Source organism: Leptodactylus fuscus, chromosome 1 (assembly GCF_031893055.1).
Source record: "Leptodactylus fuscus isolate aLepFus1 chromosome 1, aLepFus1.hap2, whole genome shotgun sequence".
NCBI classification, from domain to species: Eukaryota; Metazoa; Chordata; class Amphibia; order Anura; family Leptodactylidae; genus Leptodactylus; species Leptodactylus fuscus.
The window spans coordinates 102320720-102339994 of NC_134265.1; the positions used below are offsets into that span (position 1 = coordinate 102320720).

The 19275-nt window shown below is 40.7% G+C and overlaps 1 protein-coding gene across 1 annotated transcript in view; it reads left to right on the forward strand.

Moving 5' to 3' along the window:
* Positions 1–19275, forward strand: part of ADGRD1 (adhesion G protein-coupled receptor D1) — a 550408-nt gene that overhangs the window by 520444 nt on the left and 10689 nt on the right. The gene's annotated exons all lie outside the window — the stretch shown is intronic.

The window sequence follows — 19275 nt, forward strand, 5'->3', positions numbered from 1 at the left end:
AGTAAGTGATGAATAAAAACGTAATGTATTAAATTCCTCTTAGAAAAACCTATTTTTATTATATTACTAGAGTTTTTTAATATGCTGAAGTCAAACTATTAATTGAAGTTAAAAACATTAAAGATGAGTATTTTTTATGAAAAAAATGGGAAAGCTTATGTAATACTTTATAGATTTTATATAATAAGTTTTTTTTTTATGTGTAAATGCAGGAATTAGGCTAGGTTTACACCATCATTTCTTAATGCCCATTGCTCTCATCTGTCCAGGATGAGAGCGAAGGACATTAAATGACAGATGCAGATGGAACCCCCTTTGTCAGGGGTCCGTCAACATTCACCCGAAACATCAGAAATATTCATGCACTATACAATTGCTCTCTTTCCCTTGTAGATTTATCTTAAAGGGGTATATACTGTTTAAATTCCACACCATTTATCCAAATTATTTTCAGGGTAATGACCTGAGCGGTGAAATTTCATTTGCGAGCTTACTACCCCTCCCTGTAACCAGTTTAGCCAGCAAAACCTCACCAATATGTGACTTCAGATAAAATGGCGCCTCGGTCAGCTTTGTCGCCGGCATTAGCACATGGCGTCTGCTGTATAAAACTCCACCCAGTTCCCGAGTGGCCACCATAGTTAAACACCCGGCATCTGCCACACTAGTATGGCGGATGCCGGGAAGGGGTTAAAGCAGTATTTGGCCTGTGTTTAGCATTAGTATTTATAAGCTAAATCAGGAGTGGAGCCTTCATGAAAAAAAAGATTGTGTTCATAAGTAAAAACATTTTCGAATAAATAAAAAAAAAACTTCTAGCGTAGAATGGATCTTAAACATGTTACATATCACTTGTTCAATATTCAAACAGCCAAGACATTTTTCGTGGATCTGCCCATAAAACCTGTTAATTGTTTCTTTGAAAAGAGACAGAAAGATTTAGGCTTGTTGGAGTATATGTACAAATAGCCAAATGTGCGGTAACACCACATGACATACAATACACAGTCTTAATGGGCTTTTAACTTTCAAATTAACCGATTCGGATAAATAAAATGTCAAAATACTCGGGATGACAACACTTCATCTCATGATATGTCATTGGACTTTTCATACCTGGTGACAGGTTCTCTTTAACAACAAAGGATGCCTTGAAGAGAAAATTTAAAGCAGCATTTAAAGAGGACCTTCCGTATCCTCAGAGTTGTGTGGTTTTACACAACACTCGAGAGCCAACCGTGCACTGAATTCAGCGACAGTCAGCTTTCCGGTACGAGCCGTGGTGAGCTTCTTTCCATTTCCGTGTACTGTCAAGGAGACATTCTTCACATCCCAGTGATGACACTAGACTGTAAGACCCACCCTTCTGACATTGGAGTGATATCAGCGCCGAAATTAACTACTGATTTCTCCAGCACCATGGCACATACTGGAAAGCCAAAAGTGTGTGAATTCAGCGCACCATTGGTTTTCTGCCGGTATATAATACAGCACATTGATGATGAAAGGTCCTCGATTTACTTATAATTATGTGATCCAGGGAAAAGGGCGATTTAAACTCTTGGGTATTTTTATTTTTATATTTTTAAAAACTTTTACATTTTTTTTAGCTGCTTCAACCTATGATTTTTAGTTCACATAGACTTTATTGCAGTCTGCTGCTTCACATGCACCAGGACATATATGTATGTCCTGATGCTCATAGAGGCTAATATCAGTGTACTCATTCAAGGTAATTTAACCCCTTATCACGTATGACTTACATGTTTATCACAGGCATGTGTAGGTTACTGTTGTGTACCTGCAACTGTACCCACTATATCAGAAATCGTAGTATAGCTGTTATGCAGGGTCTTGTTGCACTTGTGAAGATTTGAGATAATTACGGTCCTCTTCAATATCACAGTCGAGAGCAACCAAAGCTTCTAACTAAAGCCTTGAAAGGACAGCATTTCACCATACAGTCACTGGGTGGCCATACATAGGCAGATATAGGATAATTTGCATGTCTGTGATAATTTTTTAATTTGTGATACACATTTCTGAACATGTACAGCCAAGAGGCATCTGTATTAGCTTGATATTAGAAATGTGAAATTGCATGGTGAGGAATACTGCCTTTAGGAAGACTGCTAGAAGCTACAATACTACCTCTAGACCTCTAGGACCTACAATACTGCCTTTAGGAAGACTGCTAGAAGCTACAATACTGCCTGTAGACTTCTAGGACCTACAATACTACCTGTATTGGGATTTCTAGGGCCAACTATGCTTCCTGTAGGGAGGCTACTAGTTCCTAGAATACTGCCTATAGACTGCTAGGACCTACAATTGTTGCAACCCAGATGGAACCAGAGGATAAGAGTAGTAGTGGTAGAAGATGTGCTACCTGCTAGGCTGAGCACATTCAACCACACACCACAGCCCCCGCTCCTGAGCCGGACACCGCTGAGGGGGTCCTGCAGCACCTGAAATTCAGGATAGTGAATCTGGGTCCTGGATGACTGAAAGGGGTCCTTTTGCTGACATAAACAGGCAGGCACAGCATTTGCCCTATAGCTAAAGTAGCTATAGCTCCAGTCTCAGCTGATACTGTATACTTACAAAGAGTTGTATTACACAAGTGTCTTTCTTTTTCTGAAATACAGTTGGTTCCCAGCAATTATTACTAGGTGCCTATCTGTATTTGTACTACACTCAGCTCTCATTGCTTTCTATGATTTGCAGGCAGATATAATTTTCATCTACACTGTCCTTTCTGTCAAAATTGGAAATGGGCCAAAGTAAAGCAGCAGAGGTTATAAAAAGATGTTGCTGTCCTAGATAACAATCATAATGTCACGATGTTCCTGTAACTTCATGTTTCTTTTTTCTTTTTTAAGCATAGGGCACATAATAACTACAACAACAACAACAAAAGAAACTTTCAGGGATAGTATTACATGACATTTAATAGCCAAGCAATGCAGCCAAATTCTTCCCTGTCCCTGATATGACCAACATACCGGTAACTGTCCTTTTTTTCTAGTATTTCTTACATCAGACAATACATATGTAGTTGAAGTAAATATGTCAGTGCAATGTTCTGTACATTTTATGCAAACAGATTATATGTATAAAAGTAATCACAGGCTTCATCCACCATTCTTGTCAATGGTGATGTCCATTTCACATCAGTATTCTGTTCATGTGTCTGATTTTTCATCCAAACATCATGGTTTTACACCTGATTAAAAAGTGTAGCACATATAGTAGATTGGATTCAAGCCCATTCCCTTAATTTATGGCTTACAACTGAAAATTACATTTCTCTGATTCCCTTGAGATCTGCAATCTTGAATGACCCACATGACTTCAGTTCCCAGTTTCTAGGACCACGTTGCAGGTTTGGGTATGGTTTTTTTTTTTTTACTGTATTTAGCTGTGTGTGGAAAAGCAATCTTGATGTAGCCTTTTCCCCAGGTGCTGTTAGTCATATCTTAGTGACTCCACATACTGTTTTCAAAGGCATGTGTATCAGGACAACAGTTATAAGGTGCTGGTATGCTGGTGCAAAGCCTAGTAATAAGACATCTTCCAGAGACTTTGCAACCACATTTGTAGCGGTGGACTCCTGGTCCCTCCAGAAGTAGTCTTGTCATCCATCACTGTTTCCCTTTTTCCTTTTAAGATTCCAAACTTTTCAGATACCTCCTGGCTCCTGCCAAGTGCATCATACCATTTCATTAGCTCTCGGATATTACTCCAACAATGGACAGGGAAAGTGAATCAAAGCTAGAGCTTTGAAGAGATTACCTACTGGAAATCTCATTCCAGAGGTAAATTATTGCCAGTTTGGCAACCCAAAGAGACCATATACTGTAGATGTATTTCTCTCTCCTGATACCCCTTTGTGGGTTTGTGTTGACCCTTTACTTTATCTTGCTTGGCGATAGTATTTTAATTCATGACTACTGTTTGATGTTTCTACTGTTTCCAATCTCTCTCTCTCTTTTTCTCTCTATTTATTTATATATGGAAATTCCATTAAAGGGGTTCTATCAGCAAAATTATGCCATATGAGCCCCCACATATGCCTGAATAACCTTTAAAAAGGCAATTCAGGAACCGCTATTGGTATTTTAAAAGCACCCCCATTTTAAACTAAGAGCGGAGGAGGTAGCGCTACTGCGCATGCATGGGATTTAATCACAACCCACCAGTGAAAAGAAGAAGAAGAAGGTGTGGAAGGAGGACGTTACTCTAAGAGGACACCAGAGGAAGGCAGGACCGAAGATGACGTCCACCAGTGCATGAACCGTCCACCGTGCACGGTAAGTATAATTTGCATATATGTTTTTACGGTCTTAGTTTAAAACAGGGAGGGGGCTATTAAAATACCATTGCTCGTGCCTGAATAGCCTTTTTAATATTCAGGCATATGTGGGGCTCATACGGCATAATTTTGCTGATAGAGCCCCTTTAACATTTAATTTAAATAATTGAAGGAGGTCTAGCTCATTGATAAAAGTACCAGCTGTATAGCCATATAGAAATCAATGGGTCTGTGTACCACCCTTGGACATCGCTGACAGCAAAAAGATGAAAAATCACTGATGTCTGAATATGCTCCTGACAATGTACTGTCTGTAGGTGATATGCCTCTGTAAGCTGTTTTCTAGTTACATGGCCATTCTTTTGTCCTGTACTGTCATACTTCACATGACTCTTCTCCACCCCTCACATCTCCATTAATTGCTGTCTCTCCGTATTTTCTTCCTGTCTCTGGATGGAGCTGCTTTACATGCTGGATGGTGGATTCAATAAGTAGCAAAGCGGTGTCTAATAGAGATGAGCGAACAGTGTTCTATCGAACACATGTTCGATCGGATATCAGGGTGTTCGCCATGTTCGAATCGAATCGAACACCGCGTGGTAAAGTGCGCCAAAATTCGATTCCCCTCCCACCTTCCCTGGCACCTTTTTTGCACCAATAACAGCGCAGGGGAGGTGGGACAGGAACTACGACACCGGGGGCATTGAAAAAAATTGGAAAAAGTCATTGGCTGCCGAAATCAGGTGACCTCCATTTTAGACGAATAGTGGATTTCAAATCCGGGTCATATGAGAATGTGAACTTTGTGACTATGAGACAGGGATAGCTGTACAGGCGGGGATAGATAGGGATAACCTTTATTTAGGGGGGAATGTTATTAAAAATAACTTTTTGGGGCTCTATCGGGTGTGTAATTGTGATTTTTGTGAGATAAACTTTTTCCCATAGGGATGCATTGGCCAGCGCTGATTGGCCGAATTCCGTACTCTGGCCAATCAGTGCTGGCCAATGCATTCTATTAGCTTGATGAAGCAGAGTGTGCACAAGGGTTCAAGCGCACCCTCGGCTCTGATGTAGCAGAGCCGAGGCTGCACAAGGGTTCAAGCGCACCCTCGGCTCTGATGTAGGAGAGCCGAGGGTGCACTTGAACCCTTGTGCACCCTCGGCTCTGCTACATCAGAGCCGAGGGTGCGCTTGAACCCTTGTGCACACTCTGCTTCATCAAGCTAATAGAATGCATTGGCCAGCGCTGATTGGCCAATGCATTCTATTAGCCCGATGAAGTAGAGCTGAATGTGTGTGCTAAGCACACACATTCAGCTCTACTTCATCGGGCTAATAGAATGCATTGGCCAGCGCTGATTGGCCAGAGTACGGAATTCGGCCAATCAGCGCTGGCTCTGCTGGAGGAGGCGGAGTCTAAGATCGCTCCACACCAGTCTCCATTCAGGTCCGACCTTAGACTCCGCCTCCTCCAGCAGAGCCAGCGCTGATTGGCCGAATTCCGTACTCTGGCCAATCAGCACTGGCTAATGCATTGTATTGGCGTGATGAAGCAGTGCTGAATGTGTGTGCTTAGCACACACATTCAGCTCTACTTCATCGGGCTAATAGAATGCATTGGCCAATCAGCGCTGGCCAATGCATTCTATTAGCGTGAACTAAGTTTGCACAGGGGTTCTAGTGCACCCTCGGCTCTGCTACATCAGATTGCTACATCTGATGTAGCAGTGCCGAGTGTGCATCAGATGTGTAGTTGAGCAAAACTGACTCAGCACTGCTAAGTCTCTGCATTCGCATAGGAATGCATTGGCCAGCCTTCGGCCAATCAGCGCAGGCTCTGCCGGAGGAGGCGGAGTCTAAGGTCGGACCTGAATGGAGACTGGTGTGGAGCGATCTTAGACTCCGCCTCCTCCAGCAGAGCCAGCGCTGATTGGTCGAGTTCCGTACTCTGGCCAATCAGCACTGGCCAATGCATTTCTATGGGGAAAAGTTAGCTTGCGAAAATCGCAAACTGACAGGGATTTCCATGAAATAAAGTGACTTTTATGCCCCCAGACATGCTTCCCCTGCTGTCCCAGTGTCATTCCAGGGTGTTGGTATCATTTCCTGGGGTGTCATAGTGGACTTGGTGACCCTCCAGACACGAATTTGGGTTTCCCCCTTAACGAGTTTATGTTCCCCATAGACTATAATGGGGTTCGAAACCCATTCGAACACTCGAACAGTGAGCGGCTGTTCGAATCGAATTTCGAACCTCGAACATTTTAGTGTTCGCTCATCTCTAGTGTCTAATAGCAGGGCTGTGCCTATTAGCAGTGTGTGTGGTCTGTGAAGACAGTGAGCGATTACGGTGCTACATACAGAGATTAATTACTACAGCAGTCGTAATGTATAGGTAATATCTGTGAGCGGGAGCAGAATTATGGGAAATGTAATTGCGAATATCCCCCACAGCAAACGCTAGCAGAATCAAAGTAATTGTGCTGCACAAAGCTAGGCAAGAAAAGCAACATTAGCGGTGGCATCATTGCCGAGCATACAAACATAGTATTGGTACTAGTCTATAGTTTTATCAGCTGGAATACCCATGAAGAGTACATGAATTGTATTACATGAGAATCTCAGTTCTGTTCTCAGGAAGTAAGAGTAAGAATAGAAAGCTAGTCTATTGTAGTTAATAGTATTCCAAATTGATTTTAAACAATTTCCTACTCTAGAGTGTTTTAATGTGGCTTCAATAAACTTTGCATCAGTGAACAGTACAGGTGATTATAAGAAACTTTGTTTTCTATATGTTCTTGTCAGGTTGTTTCCCTGCTCCCCCTCCCTCTGATAAACTTCTCTTCTGTTTTGCTACACCCATCGTCGGATAACATGTTTGTACATTGGCGTAACTAGGAATGGCAGGGCCCCAAGGTGAACATTTGACATGGCCCCCTCCCAAGCAGGAGCCAGGATCAATCAGTAAATAGGGCCCGCTACCTGCTGGAGTTACGTCAGTAGGTAATGGCCTTTAAAAAAAAAACAACCAGCAGCGGTTGCCGCCAGGCCCCCTGATGGCTCAGGCCCTGAGGCAGCCGCTACCGCAGCTACCCCAAAGAGTTATGTCCCTGTCTCTATAGAAATCTATGGATAGGAGAGGGGGGAGTGAGCAGGAAATGTAGGATATAAGTGATGAAAGAGAGTCTTAGTCTACTGCTGCAGGGAATATGAGCTTTCTTTTGCAACCAAATTACTTTATTTACATCTGTAAAGTTCTGGGCTTCTCTATATATGTTGTGCATAGTTCTAAATGAAATAGAGAGACAGTAATAGCGCAGACTCCTTCTTAGAGTGATATAGATCTATGAAGTTCTCTATGTCTGTTACCATTATTGTGCTCCATTAAAGCTAGAACACGTATGTAACATCCTTGCCCGTTTGACTATGTCTGGCTATGATTCTTGCTTTAGGTTCTTCTTGCATTGTCTGAACAGTGTTCTATTTCCTCACCTATGTAATTAATTTTCCACCACACCCATCTCTTACACCTTTTTTTTTTATTCTGCTCCTCGAATAGTTAATCTCAGTCTTACTTGTGTGATTGACATCTTTCCTTCCAGTAAAGTCTGGGGCGTTCGTTCTTCCTATATATTATTTTCCCACTCTAACCTTAGTTCTTGTTATTTGTCTTTCTGTGTGTGCTGGCTCTACACTGTTACTGTTTGTATTTACATTTCTGACTTTTAGCTTTTCTTGTGACTACTCTCTTGGATTTTCATTATGTACTGCACTGCTAGACTGTTACTGACCTCTTGGCTAGCTTACCTCACGTTTGTTGTTGTTGTTTGTCTTGTCTTTGTTCTGTGTTATTACTTATATCATAAGAAGGGACTGCCGCCAAGTGGTCCTCTGTCACCTAGGACAGTGAAGCAAGTAAGCAGTAACAGGTTCAGGTTAGGACTCACTGTCTTGTCATTCCCTGCTCCCAGGGTTCATCAGCAGCTACTGGGGAATTGCTAGCAATTCCCTTGAAACGTGTATTATATATTTTTTAGCATGAGTGAGTGATATGAATAAATTGCATGCTGACTGTGGTCTTTGAAGGCAGATTGATGTGGCTTTATCTAATGTGATTTTTAATACTTCCTATGGAGTTTTTAAAGATAAATAAACTAATCCCATGGTTGTATAAATATATATCAAGCCTAATATGAACTGGAAGTGGACCGTAAAACTAGCTATTGCCTGTGTATTATGATGTTACTGTTACCTTATCACCTTGTCGTGCTATTATTCTGTTTAGTGTGTTCATTACATCTCACCACCAATCCCTAATTGAATCAATTCTGCTTCAGCCACATTATCTCCAGTGCTGAATGTAATGAGTGTGTGGATAACTCTGGCCATAATGTGATCAAACAGAACAAAATCAATAGATTCTATTAAACCCGTGAAACATCTATGAAGCATCATATATCATTAATCTTTTAACCTTTTCTAGCATCTAAACACCTCTTCTTTGCACTTGTTACATTCACAGAAATGTGCATTGGAGTATGGAGAACATGTGGAACAGATCAGAAACCTACATGTAATACGTGTTTAGCAAATCTGTTCCAATAATAGAGTAAGTCGTACGTACTCTAAAGAGAGACTTCACTGTTCACATTCATAGATTTTGATGTTCAAGTACTGTATTTCTATATTTCTAGATTGTAAAGAACTAAAATTATAATCAGTTCAGATTTTTCCAGCAAAGTTGGCTTTCTTTATTCCATGAACATGCAGCTGTCACATTTTCTTTTACTGCCCCTAATGGCTTTTCCTATGGGACATTTTTAAAGTATTTTATATCTATTTCAGACATATCAATTCCCATAAGCTATATTTAATTATATATGGAATTCTAGTGAGATCTAAAGTAAATTGAAAAGCCACTTTTTCCCTTTGAATATATAGATAATTCAGGATTACTGAAAAAGCAATTCTACCAGCAGACAAAATTGAATTCACACTGCTAGATCACCTTCACCATACCTTAGTGTACATAGGGAGTATTACCGACTCTGGATTATATTCTGGAGAAGGAGCATAAAAGTGGTAACAGCTCTGGGCACTGTTTAGTGGTAGACAAAATGTAATATGAGTATCCCTTTATTCATACCAAGACACATAGTAAGGACATATAGAAGGTTGTAGTACAAACTCCATTGCATGTTATGACACTATAAGGGTCCATTCAGACGGAGTAATGCGAGGCGTTTTTTGTGCTTATTTTGTGCTTATTTTTACGGCCGTAAAAAGACGATTCCATTGAGTTCTATAGTAAAATACACCTGTATTTATAAGTCCGTAATTTTACATTCGTAAAATAATGGACATAAAATTACGGACGTAAAAATAGTCGTATTTTACTATAGAACTCAATGGAAACGTCTTTTTACGGCCGTAAAAATAAGCACAAAATAAGCACAAAAAACGCCTCGCGTTACTCCGTGTGAATGGACCAAGACAGAACGTTCTTCTGCTCCTCTGTGACATCAGGTCACACCTTCTATCCTTTGCTCTCCATGCTCATCAATGAGCCTTTAGTACCTATCACTTGGTTTACCAGCTGTCCTTCCTTTGACCACTTTTTCATTGTACTTGCTTCTTACAATTGGATATTGAGAACAGACATAAGATTAGTGATTAGTCCTTAATATAATCACTATTACGCTATTTTTCCTGCTTTCAACACATCAACATCATTCACAAGTCCGCATCTGTGGATTTGTAAGTTCCATGCTTTTCTCGTACTGTCCTCCACTCGACTCATTTGCAAGTAGGGTGCGCTCCATGGTTGAGCCACTTTTCTTGCAGATTTTAATTTTTTATTTTCTATTTTCTATACTTTGTATGTTTTTTGGTTTGTGAAAAAAATCTTAAAAATAAGTTGTTTTTTGGTTTTTTTGTTTTTTAAACAAACCCATAGACTTTTATTTAAGGGATGCATAAGCATGAGTGAAAAAAAAGGCTTCACTTCCACTGATTTTTACAGGCCTATGGTCCACCAAAAAATAGATATCTGAATAAACACATTGAAATGAATGGGAATGTATGGCTGAAAAAAGTTCAGAAACACCAGTACGTAATATATGAATGTGTGAATAAGGCCTAATACTGTATATCTTACACACAATCAGGTGTTTTATATGCTGTCCTCAGATTTTTTTTTTTTTTTTTTGACAGTGCAGAGCTCAGTGTGCAGTTGCTCAAGTGTATGCAAAAAGTCCAAAGTTATACTGTTTTAGGCTAAGGCCCTACCTAGCGGGTTGCAGCGAAAAAGCACTGCAGGAAAAACATGGAGGAAACGCATCGGGAGGTTTTCCTGCAGCACTTTGCACAGAGTTGCACTTTCTGCTTCAATTATTCCGGTGTGTCCGAAGGTATAATTGACATGCTGTGATTTCCAAAACCGAGACCCATTTACGCCACGTGGGTCCCCAGCCTTAGCAATTATTTGGCCTTAAGAGAGTCTTGGATACATATACAGAGGTAGCGTCAACTTGAATCTGATAACTCGCTATACTATGATAACTCAGAATAAAAGCCATTGAAAGCAATGGAAAAACTTTATTCAGCCTGAGGTCCCATGTTGCAAAAACGCAGCATTTTTCCCGCTGTGAAAACACTGCAGCAAAAAACACTACGATTTACAGTATCTGCAAAATGAGTGAGAATCTGGCAAATAACATCCAGACATTTCAGAAAAAAATCTGTAGCGGAAAAGATGCATTTAAAAAATGACTGCGTTTTTCAAAATCACAGTATGTAAATAATACCTAATACCTAGCGTTTTACCTATAGGTATAATAAGGATAAAAAGCAAAACACAATAAAAAAAATAAAATAAATAAAGCTGTGGAAAAAAAAGTGTTTCCGCTGCATTTTTTTTCTGCAGCCTTTTTTAGAGGAAACATTGTGGCTAAAATTGTATCCTGCCCATATGGCACAAAGTAAGGTAAAAGGGTAAGTGCTATGTGGTTTCTGTTTAACAAATGATTTGCTACATTGTCTCTCATACAACCCTAGATATATGTATAAAACCAAACTATTAAAGCTGGCCACATTCTTAAGATATGTATCTGCAGATTTTTGGTAGATTCAGATAAAATTGGTGAAATCTACTGAGAATCTGATGTCTGTGGTGGTCATACACATAAGTTTAACCCCTCGTTCAAGTCAGCATTTGGTAATCCATTTGGGGAATCTGCATGGGGCCCCCCCGAATGGACTATTGAAAGCATTTGCAAGTGGTGTGCAGTGAAAGCACACGGACCCCATAAACTATAATGGGGTTCATGTGCTCTCCGCATGGTGTCCACATGGAACATGCGGACAGAAAAGTATTTTGTGATCTACTTTCATGTGTGCATGATTTGTACGGGCAGCATGCGGCGAGCACACGGACACCATTACAGTCTATGGAATCCGTGTGCTTTCACTGCACACCGCTTGCCAATGCATTTGGTATTCCATTCGTGGAGGGTCCCCATGCGGATTCCCCAAATGGATTACCAAATGCAGATGACAACAAGGGGTAAGAGCCGATGCTACTAAAATAAGATGAATCTGCAAATATCTTATGTGTATGGTCAGTTTAACATGACGCAACCTTTGCTGTTAGTAATATGTTATTGGACCCTCTTTCCCTCACTGCTAACCTACAGGGTATTCATTGTACGCAATCATACTAGGGCACAGTCTTTGTTATATCAGTGTAGGCTCATGCACTCAGACAAGGGCATCGCACTGTAAATACTTCAGCAAGGTCCCAATCCGCAGTCATAATCCCGGGAGAAGACCACATTTCTCTTTTTCTCGTTTACATGTCTTACTTTATGGGCCGGTCAGATGTGTCCTTTGATTCTCCACAATCTAGTCATCTCGACTTTAAAAGCAGTTCTGTATGTGGTAATTCATAATGTAAGTCACATCATGGAGCATTAGAACAGCAGTTATCAATGAGCCCTGCCAGACAGCAATGAGACTGCTTTAATGTGAAATGGCTATAAGGTGAAAGCATCTCACCTTCTAATGTTTCCTGCATCAGTAGGTATCTGTGTTACCAGAGTCACAGATTGTAAAAGTGATCTAATTCTGTTAGCATGAATCCATCTCATTGCTGTGCCTACAGTTTGAGGTCACACAGGACCAGAGCACAGTATGTGTTATACAAGGTGCCATCTATCCTTTTTCTATTTCTTGCTGTTAGAAATGACTTTACGGCTTCAAGTAATAGAGAAGTTGTTGATTGCCGGAGCTGGAGCCGATGCTCATCAATACGGCCTCCGGGAATATGTACTTTTTTATCAACTTTAAAAACTGCAATTAAATATCCATTTTTTGCACATGACTACATCGGGATCGAATTGGCTGCCAAATAATAAACTCAAACTCCGGCGCTCTATTTTGTTGTAGGGCTTCATTGATTACTTATTTTTCAAGCAGCAATTTCCAACCAGCCAGGCCTCTGCATATAGTGAGAGAATATTGATACAGCAATAATGGAACAAGCCAGGAACCTTACTGTACGTTATATTGTATATGTTCCTGTACATGTTTATTGGAGCTTGAGCCAGTAACCCTTTCAAAAACTAGTAATTGGTTCCGGGGTCCTAAAATGTCCGTCCAAGAAATAATAGAAAATAATATTTAGTATTTATTTCTCTTAGGGTGCATTCACACTGAGTAAACGCTAGCTTATTTTGTAGAGTAAAATTACACTTGTAAATTTTGCTATCCCATTGACTTCAATGATATTTTTTTACAAGTGTAAAAATACGCCTGTAAAAAATACGCCTGTAAAATGTCATTGAAGTCAATGGGATAGCAAAATTTACAAGTGTAATTTTACTCTACAAAATAAGCTAGCGTTTACTCAGTGTGAATGCACCCTTACTTTTATAATGCCAATATGCCAATCACAGAGGGTAATTTGTAATATTCTGGGTTGTGGTTTTTCCTGCATCGCTTTTCACAGATATTCTGCAGACGTCTGCAGACTTTCTGCTTCCATTATACCTATAAGGAAACCACTGGTGTTTCTCTAGGTATTATTGACATGCTGTGATTTCTTAAACCGCAACAGTTTTAGATATTACAGCGTGTCCACTGAGCATATTTTTTCTTCAAGGTGTGGATGGGATTTGATACAATCCCATCAACCTTGCAGTTACGTTAAAATGCTGAGTTTTCTTCATCGGTATTTCCTTCATGGACAAACTATTATGTTTAAGCCACGTGAGGCCCCAGCCTAACAGTGCCATGTGGTCAGGTTATAGAGGACTTCTAGCAGTGGCATCTCTGCTATGGTTCATTCTGCCCCAACAGTGACACTTTATTATTCTTGCTCTGGACTGTGATATCACTGTGTTTATTATCTCTGGACTGTGACAGCAGTGGGGGTGGGAAGAATGAGATAGACAATGCTTTTACTATCGATTGTGATTGTCATTGACGGTTACTACATTTATATCTGTTACAATATGAATTATTAATGTACTGAAAAAGCAGCAGCTAAGTAAATATTATCCCTATTGGTCTAGGGGTTTAATAATTATCCCTGGCAGTCTAGTGGATTGACAAATAACAGATGTAGCAAACCTGACACTAAGTTGCTGCTGCATGATGTCTTATTAGAAAATACAATAAAAGCCTTTGACAAGATTGAGCTAAAGTTCTGTGCCACAGTGTAGTTAATGTGTTAAGTGTCAAGTTAAACTTTGCTACATATTCGCAATTTGTCATCTACAGGATTAGTGTGTTCATAGATTATTTTTCTTTTCGTCTACACTTCTGACCAGCATCAGCTCTGATAGGACCGTTGTCAAGTATTCTGATGACATCACATACACAATTCAATATTGCATTGTTTCCAAGTGCAGAGATGTGTTGGTTGTGTGGATTGATAGGCTTTGGTTATGTGATGCATCAGTGGGGTTAAGTCTACATTATATTAGTCATTGTTCCTTTTACAAAGCTACTATCTTAATATACAGACCTTCATCTGCTCTTGAGTTTATAGATAACCTTAGGCAGGATGCTGAGTACTTTAACTGATATAATCACTGAAAGGTAACACCTATCTGAGCTCTAGCCGTACACAGCCCTGTGAGTTACAAGACGTGACATAATGAGGATTTTCACTGTGTTGATTCTTCATGTTCGTTTCATTTCTACTCATGAAATGTCAGTAATAATCCCCAATAATCAGACAGTGCTGGCAGTGTGGGGGAAGATCTAGGCTGCTGCGTGAGCCAGCTAGATTTATAGACTCTGTACAGTAACACAGTGACATTTGGAAAGGAATGGGTAAGTCAGACTTATTTGTGTCCTGGCAGAGGCTGACTCAGCCATCTCTCTATCTGTCCATTAACAATGACAAGCCAAGAATGAGACAAGTCAGGATGCTGCAGAAAGACAAGTCATTATATTTGGCCACAGGACAAAAGTATATTCATGGTGCACTTGCCAACCTTCCAAGTAATTTTATGTTCCTGTGGAAAAAGTGCTGCCATAGCTTTGAAAAATGTATTGAAATAGGTTGTAATTATCCACTCGCCATTTACCTCTCTGTATTATGTGTAAGATCCTTTCCAAGGCAGCCGGCTTATTTGTATTTATGTTCTGATACCCAATTAGACCAGGGTATCCAATATATATATATATATATATATATATATATATATATATATATATATATGAACGTTTGGTCTTTGAAGGATGACACAGTTCTACTTGGTCTTATGGTACAGTAACATGGTGACTGCCCTGTTATTCTACTGATGTCAGACAGTGTATAAACTGATCAAATTAGGCTGCATGCACACAGAGTTACGCCATGCTTGTAAAAATACTTATTCACAGTCGTACACAAGAGCACTGCGGACGGCTCCCGAACACTTCCCATTCACTTCAATGGGAGCGCTTATAATGCCGGCGTTACGAGTGCTCCCATTGAAGTGAATGGGAAGTGTTCGGGAGCTGTCCGCAGCGCTCACGTGTACGACTGTGAATGAGTACACGTGTACACATTGTGGTGATAATATCACTCTGGGTGTATGAATGGTGTACCAATACAGTATGGTGTATTGCAGAATGTTGTAGGAAACAATGTAGGCCAATTATTCAGATTCAGGAAGGGGGAATGGGGCCATTTTTAATTTAGTCATATTGATAATTCATTCAATTGTGTTGATACATGGCCTCATCTATTGGTTACTCTTCAGAGTATTGAGGTATTATACATGGTAGTTCCATGGAAGAATCTTCACTAAACATTTTTTGTTCGTCCTTGTCTAAAACTCCTATAAGTTGTGAACTTGAGGTCAGGCATATTGTGTGCATCCAACTTACCCATATCATCACCGAATCTCCATTGTGACTTATGGGATTGTTTTGAGAAGTAATACAATTTGCTTTCTTGAAGTAATGGGAGCTTGGGCTAATTTCCACTAGAGCGATCAATCTTCCGCAGCTTCATGGGACTGACAGATTGTCTGGAGAGAGACAGAAATTGGAAAATAGAAATAACAGGAAGCATTGACTTAGCTGGGCTGTTTGCTTTATGGCATTATAAACTTTCTCCTTTAGTAATACAGTGATGTTTCTTTTCTTGTTTTATTTACTTTGCCTTCGCTTTGATCATAGAGTGAATAATGGAAGCTGATGCAAGGAAAAAATGAATGTCTTAATAAATAGCTCAGGTCATTTTTCTCTTGTGCTAATATGCTACCTCTGGCTGAGAGAAATATAGCAACAGGCATGTGGATGCTAGATGCCGATGCTGCAATTGCTTGCTTTCTTTAAAGCCCCAGAGGGAGATAAGCATATCACAAGAACCTCTGCTTTATGTTTTTCCATGCCTGTCAATGGAATTGTGTTTATTTCCCTCTGTAGTGTGGAGCCATGTTTCCTCGAGTAAGGTCAGGAGACACAGAGTTAATCTCAGGGATTCAATGGAACTGATGTCTTCTGGGGAAAATATTATGGGAGCTGTTTGTATGTTTTAGTGTATTGCAAAATACAATAGGCCTTATTTTATAGGCAATATATGGGATTCCTCACTCCTTTGCCTTTGTCAGATGCATGCAGGAGTTTTAATGAACACTATATGTGATTTTTATCCATACCACCCAGCTGTGTAGTGTGAAGGAAGCGAACTTAGAAATAAACATAGTCTGGAAACATGATTTGCTTTTGGTATCAATTTCCAGATTATACAATGCTCATTCTTGAGCTGCTGGTAGCAACAAACTCAGTTTAGATTCAGAAAGTCATTAAGGTTACGGCTCAACGTAGTGAGCCGAATCTAAAAAATCGCTGTGGAAAAGACTTCAGTGGAAATGTATTGAGTTTTTTTTCGCAGCATTTTTCACAAAAAGTCCAAAGTTTTCCTTTGTGTACTTTCTGCTTCTATTATACCTATGTGGAAAAAGCTAGCATTTTTGAAATCGCAGCATTGTATGTATGTATGGAATTAGCCAGAATCCCATGCACTTTGCAGGTACTGTAAAACATAGCTTTTATTTACCATTTCATTCTCAAAGTGGTCAAAACAATGTGTTTTTGCAACGTGGGACCCTGACCCTGGGGTATTTTATGAATATTACAAAGATGACTTACCCTTAGGACAAGTTATCAATATTAGATTGGTAGGGTTGGACTCCAGGCACCACTGCTGATCAGCTGCGCTTCCCAGTAGTCAGAAAAGGTACTGTAAGATCAGTCCCATTGATTTGGATGTACCCACTGCAGTAAACTGATCAACAGTGTGTTGTAGTTGGAGGGATTCTGAGTCCATAACATTGATCAATTATCCTTACCACGTTTGTTTGTGGAGGACTCAATTGACCTGCAAAAACACAGACTATCCTAAATATAGGCCATCGATTTCAAAGCCCCAAAGAACTCCTTTAGGCTAAGGCCCCACGGGCCGTATCCACAGCACTAAAGCACTGCGGGAAGAACCGCTGCGTGAACACATTTCGGTTCTTTCCACAGCGCTTTTAAGAGAAAGTTCACAGAGTTTTCCTCTGCGGACTTTCTTTTAACATTATATTTACGGGAAAGCCGCCAGTGTTTCCGTAGAAATAATTGACATGCTGCGATTTGCAAAGCCGCAACGACTTTGCATATCGCAGCGTGTCTGCTCTGCAATCTTTTCCGCAAAGTGTGGATGGCATTCGCATGAATCCCATCCACTTTACCTGCACTGTATAATGCCGCAATTTTTCCCGCAGTGTCTCCGCTGCGGGCAAATCGCGGCGTTTCCGGTCCATGGGATATTATGAGAATACCCCATAATAGGTGCAGAATTATTGTAAAAATTTTAAGGAGTTGTCTGGGGTTAAACTTTTTATAGGATATCCTCAGGATAGGTAATAAATGCCTGATCAGAGGAGGACTGAGAGCTGGCCCCCTGGCCTATGAGCTGTATGGAGCCACATCTGGTGCCCACCAAAAATACAATACAGGGATAAAAGCAGAAAACTTCAACCCCTGTAAACATCCCTTTAGTTACAAAATTCTACAATGAGACAACTAGCACTGTCAGACATAAAATGCTAGCAGCTGGAGCTCAACATCTAGTTACAATGATAAAAAGGTAAATTGAGAAAAGACACATCATGCCACTCAGATGAATTCCAGGACGACACTTTTTTGGCATACGTGTGTTAGATACTTTGTATTCTTTTGACACATTCAGCACATCCATGTGGAGCATTTAGTGTTACTATAGCCATATATGATGAGTGAAAATTTGCTTGTGTTATGGTTCTGGGTATTATATAAAAATAATATTTTTAAACCGCAGAACCTCTTGGGCTGCAAGGCACTGCAGCTATGTCCACAGGCCCTATGGGCGGCTGTATGTCAAAATGCAACAGCACAGTGGTACAGCACAGTGTGAATTGGGAGCAACACAAGTTCACCAGTTAGACTCACTGAGTGAATGGACAGTGCAGCTCCCAATGTGAACAGGTTGGAAACAAACACAAGCTAGCTGCCCAGGGTTAACACTCACCCCAGGTCAGCGACAAACATAATCCCCTGCAGTAGCTAGGGGTGCTCCTGCAGACAGCTAGGAGCTACCAACGGTGTTAGACAGGGCGGGCACGGCTAACTTGGAAACCACACCTGCTGCAGCTCCACAGGCTGGAACAATGTCTATTGCTCCAGGCCTTGGTGTAGAGCTGACAGTCCTTCAGGATTTACAGGTCTATCTACTAGCACCCTAGACTGCCACCTGCCTAAACCCTGGAGACTCTCCCTGGGACTACTGTCTTTAGGACTGGTAGTATCAGATAAAGTGTGAGCGCCAGGCGGGCGTCGACTCACTCCTTTTAAAGGAAAGTCCCCGCCCAATAAGGGCGGTGGCCATGACCTCACCGCTCATGCTCAGTCAGAGAGAACTGGCACTTAGGCTGTGAGCGACTCCAAAAAGTCCGAGCATGCTCAGTCGGAGAAAACTGAGTCTTAGTCTCCAGAGACTTCACCGCACGCCGCCGGGAACGAGGATTGGATTGGCCCGCAGGTGGCGCTGTGCGCCGGAAGGCAAATCTGCGGGACCCCATCCTAACAGCTTGTTGCTGCATTCCAACTTTTAGCAATGTAAAGCCTACTAGACACCCGTGTCTTTAGTCCATGAAATACAGAGCGTATGTTGTCTTTATTTCATGTATTGCACACTATTTGCGGACCTTGTCTCAGAACATTATAGTCATCTATGTTATGTGAGTGACTGCCACACTGTGGGACTACTGTCCTGTTCTGTATACATGCTTTCAGTACAGGATAGTCACCCGTGGTGAGATGGCGATTCACATCTCTTCTCCGGAAAATTTGTGTGTAAGTGGATCTGGTAAATTGGGTCGGAATTATGAGTTAAAAGAATAATTCAAAAGGTTGCACATTGATCCCAATGTTGT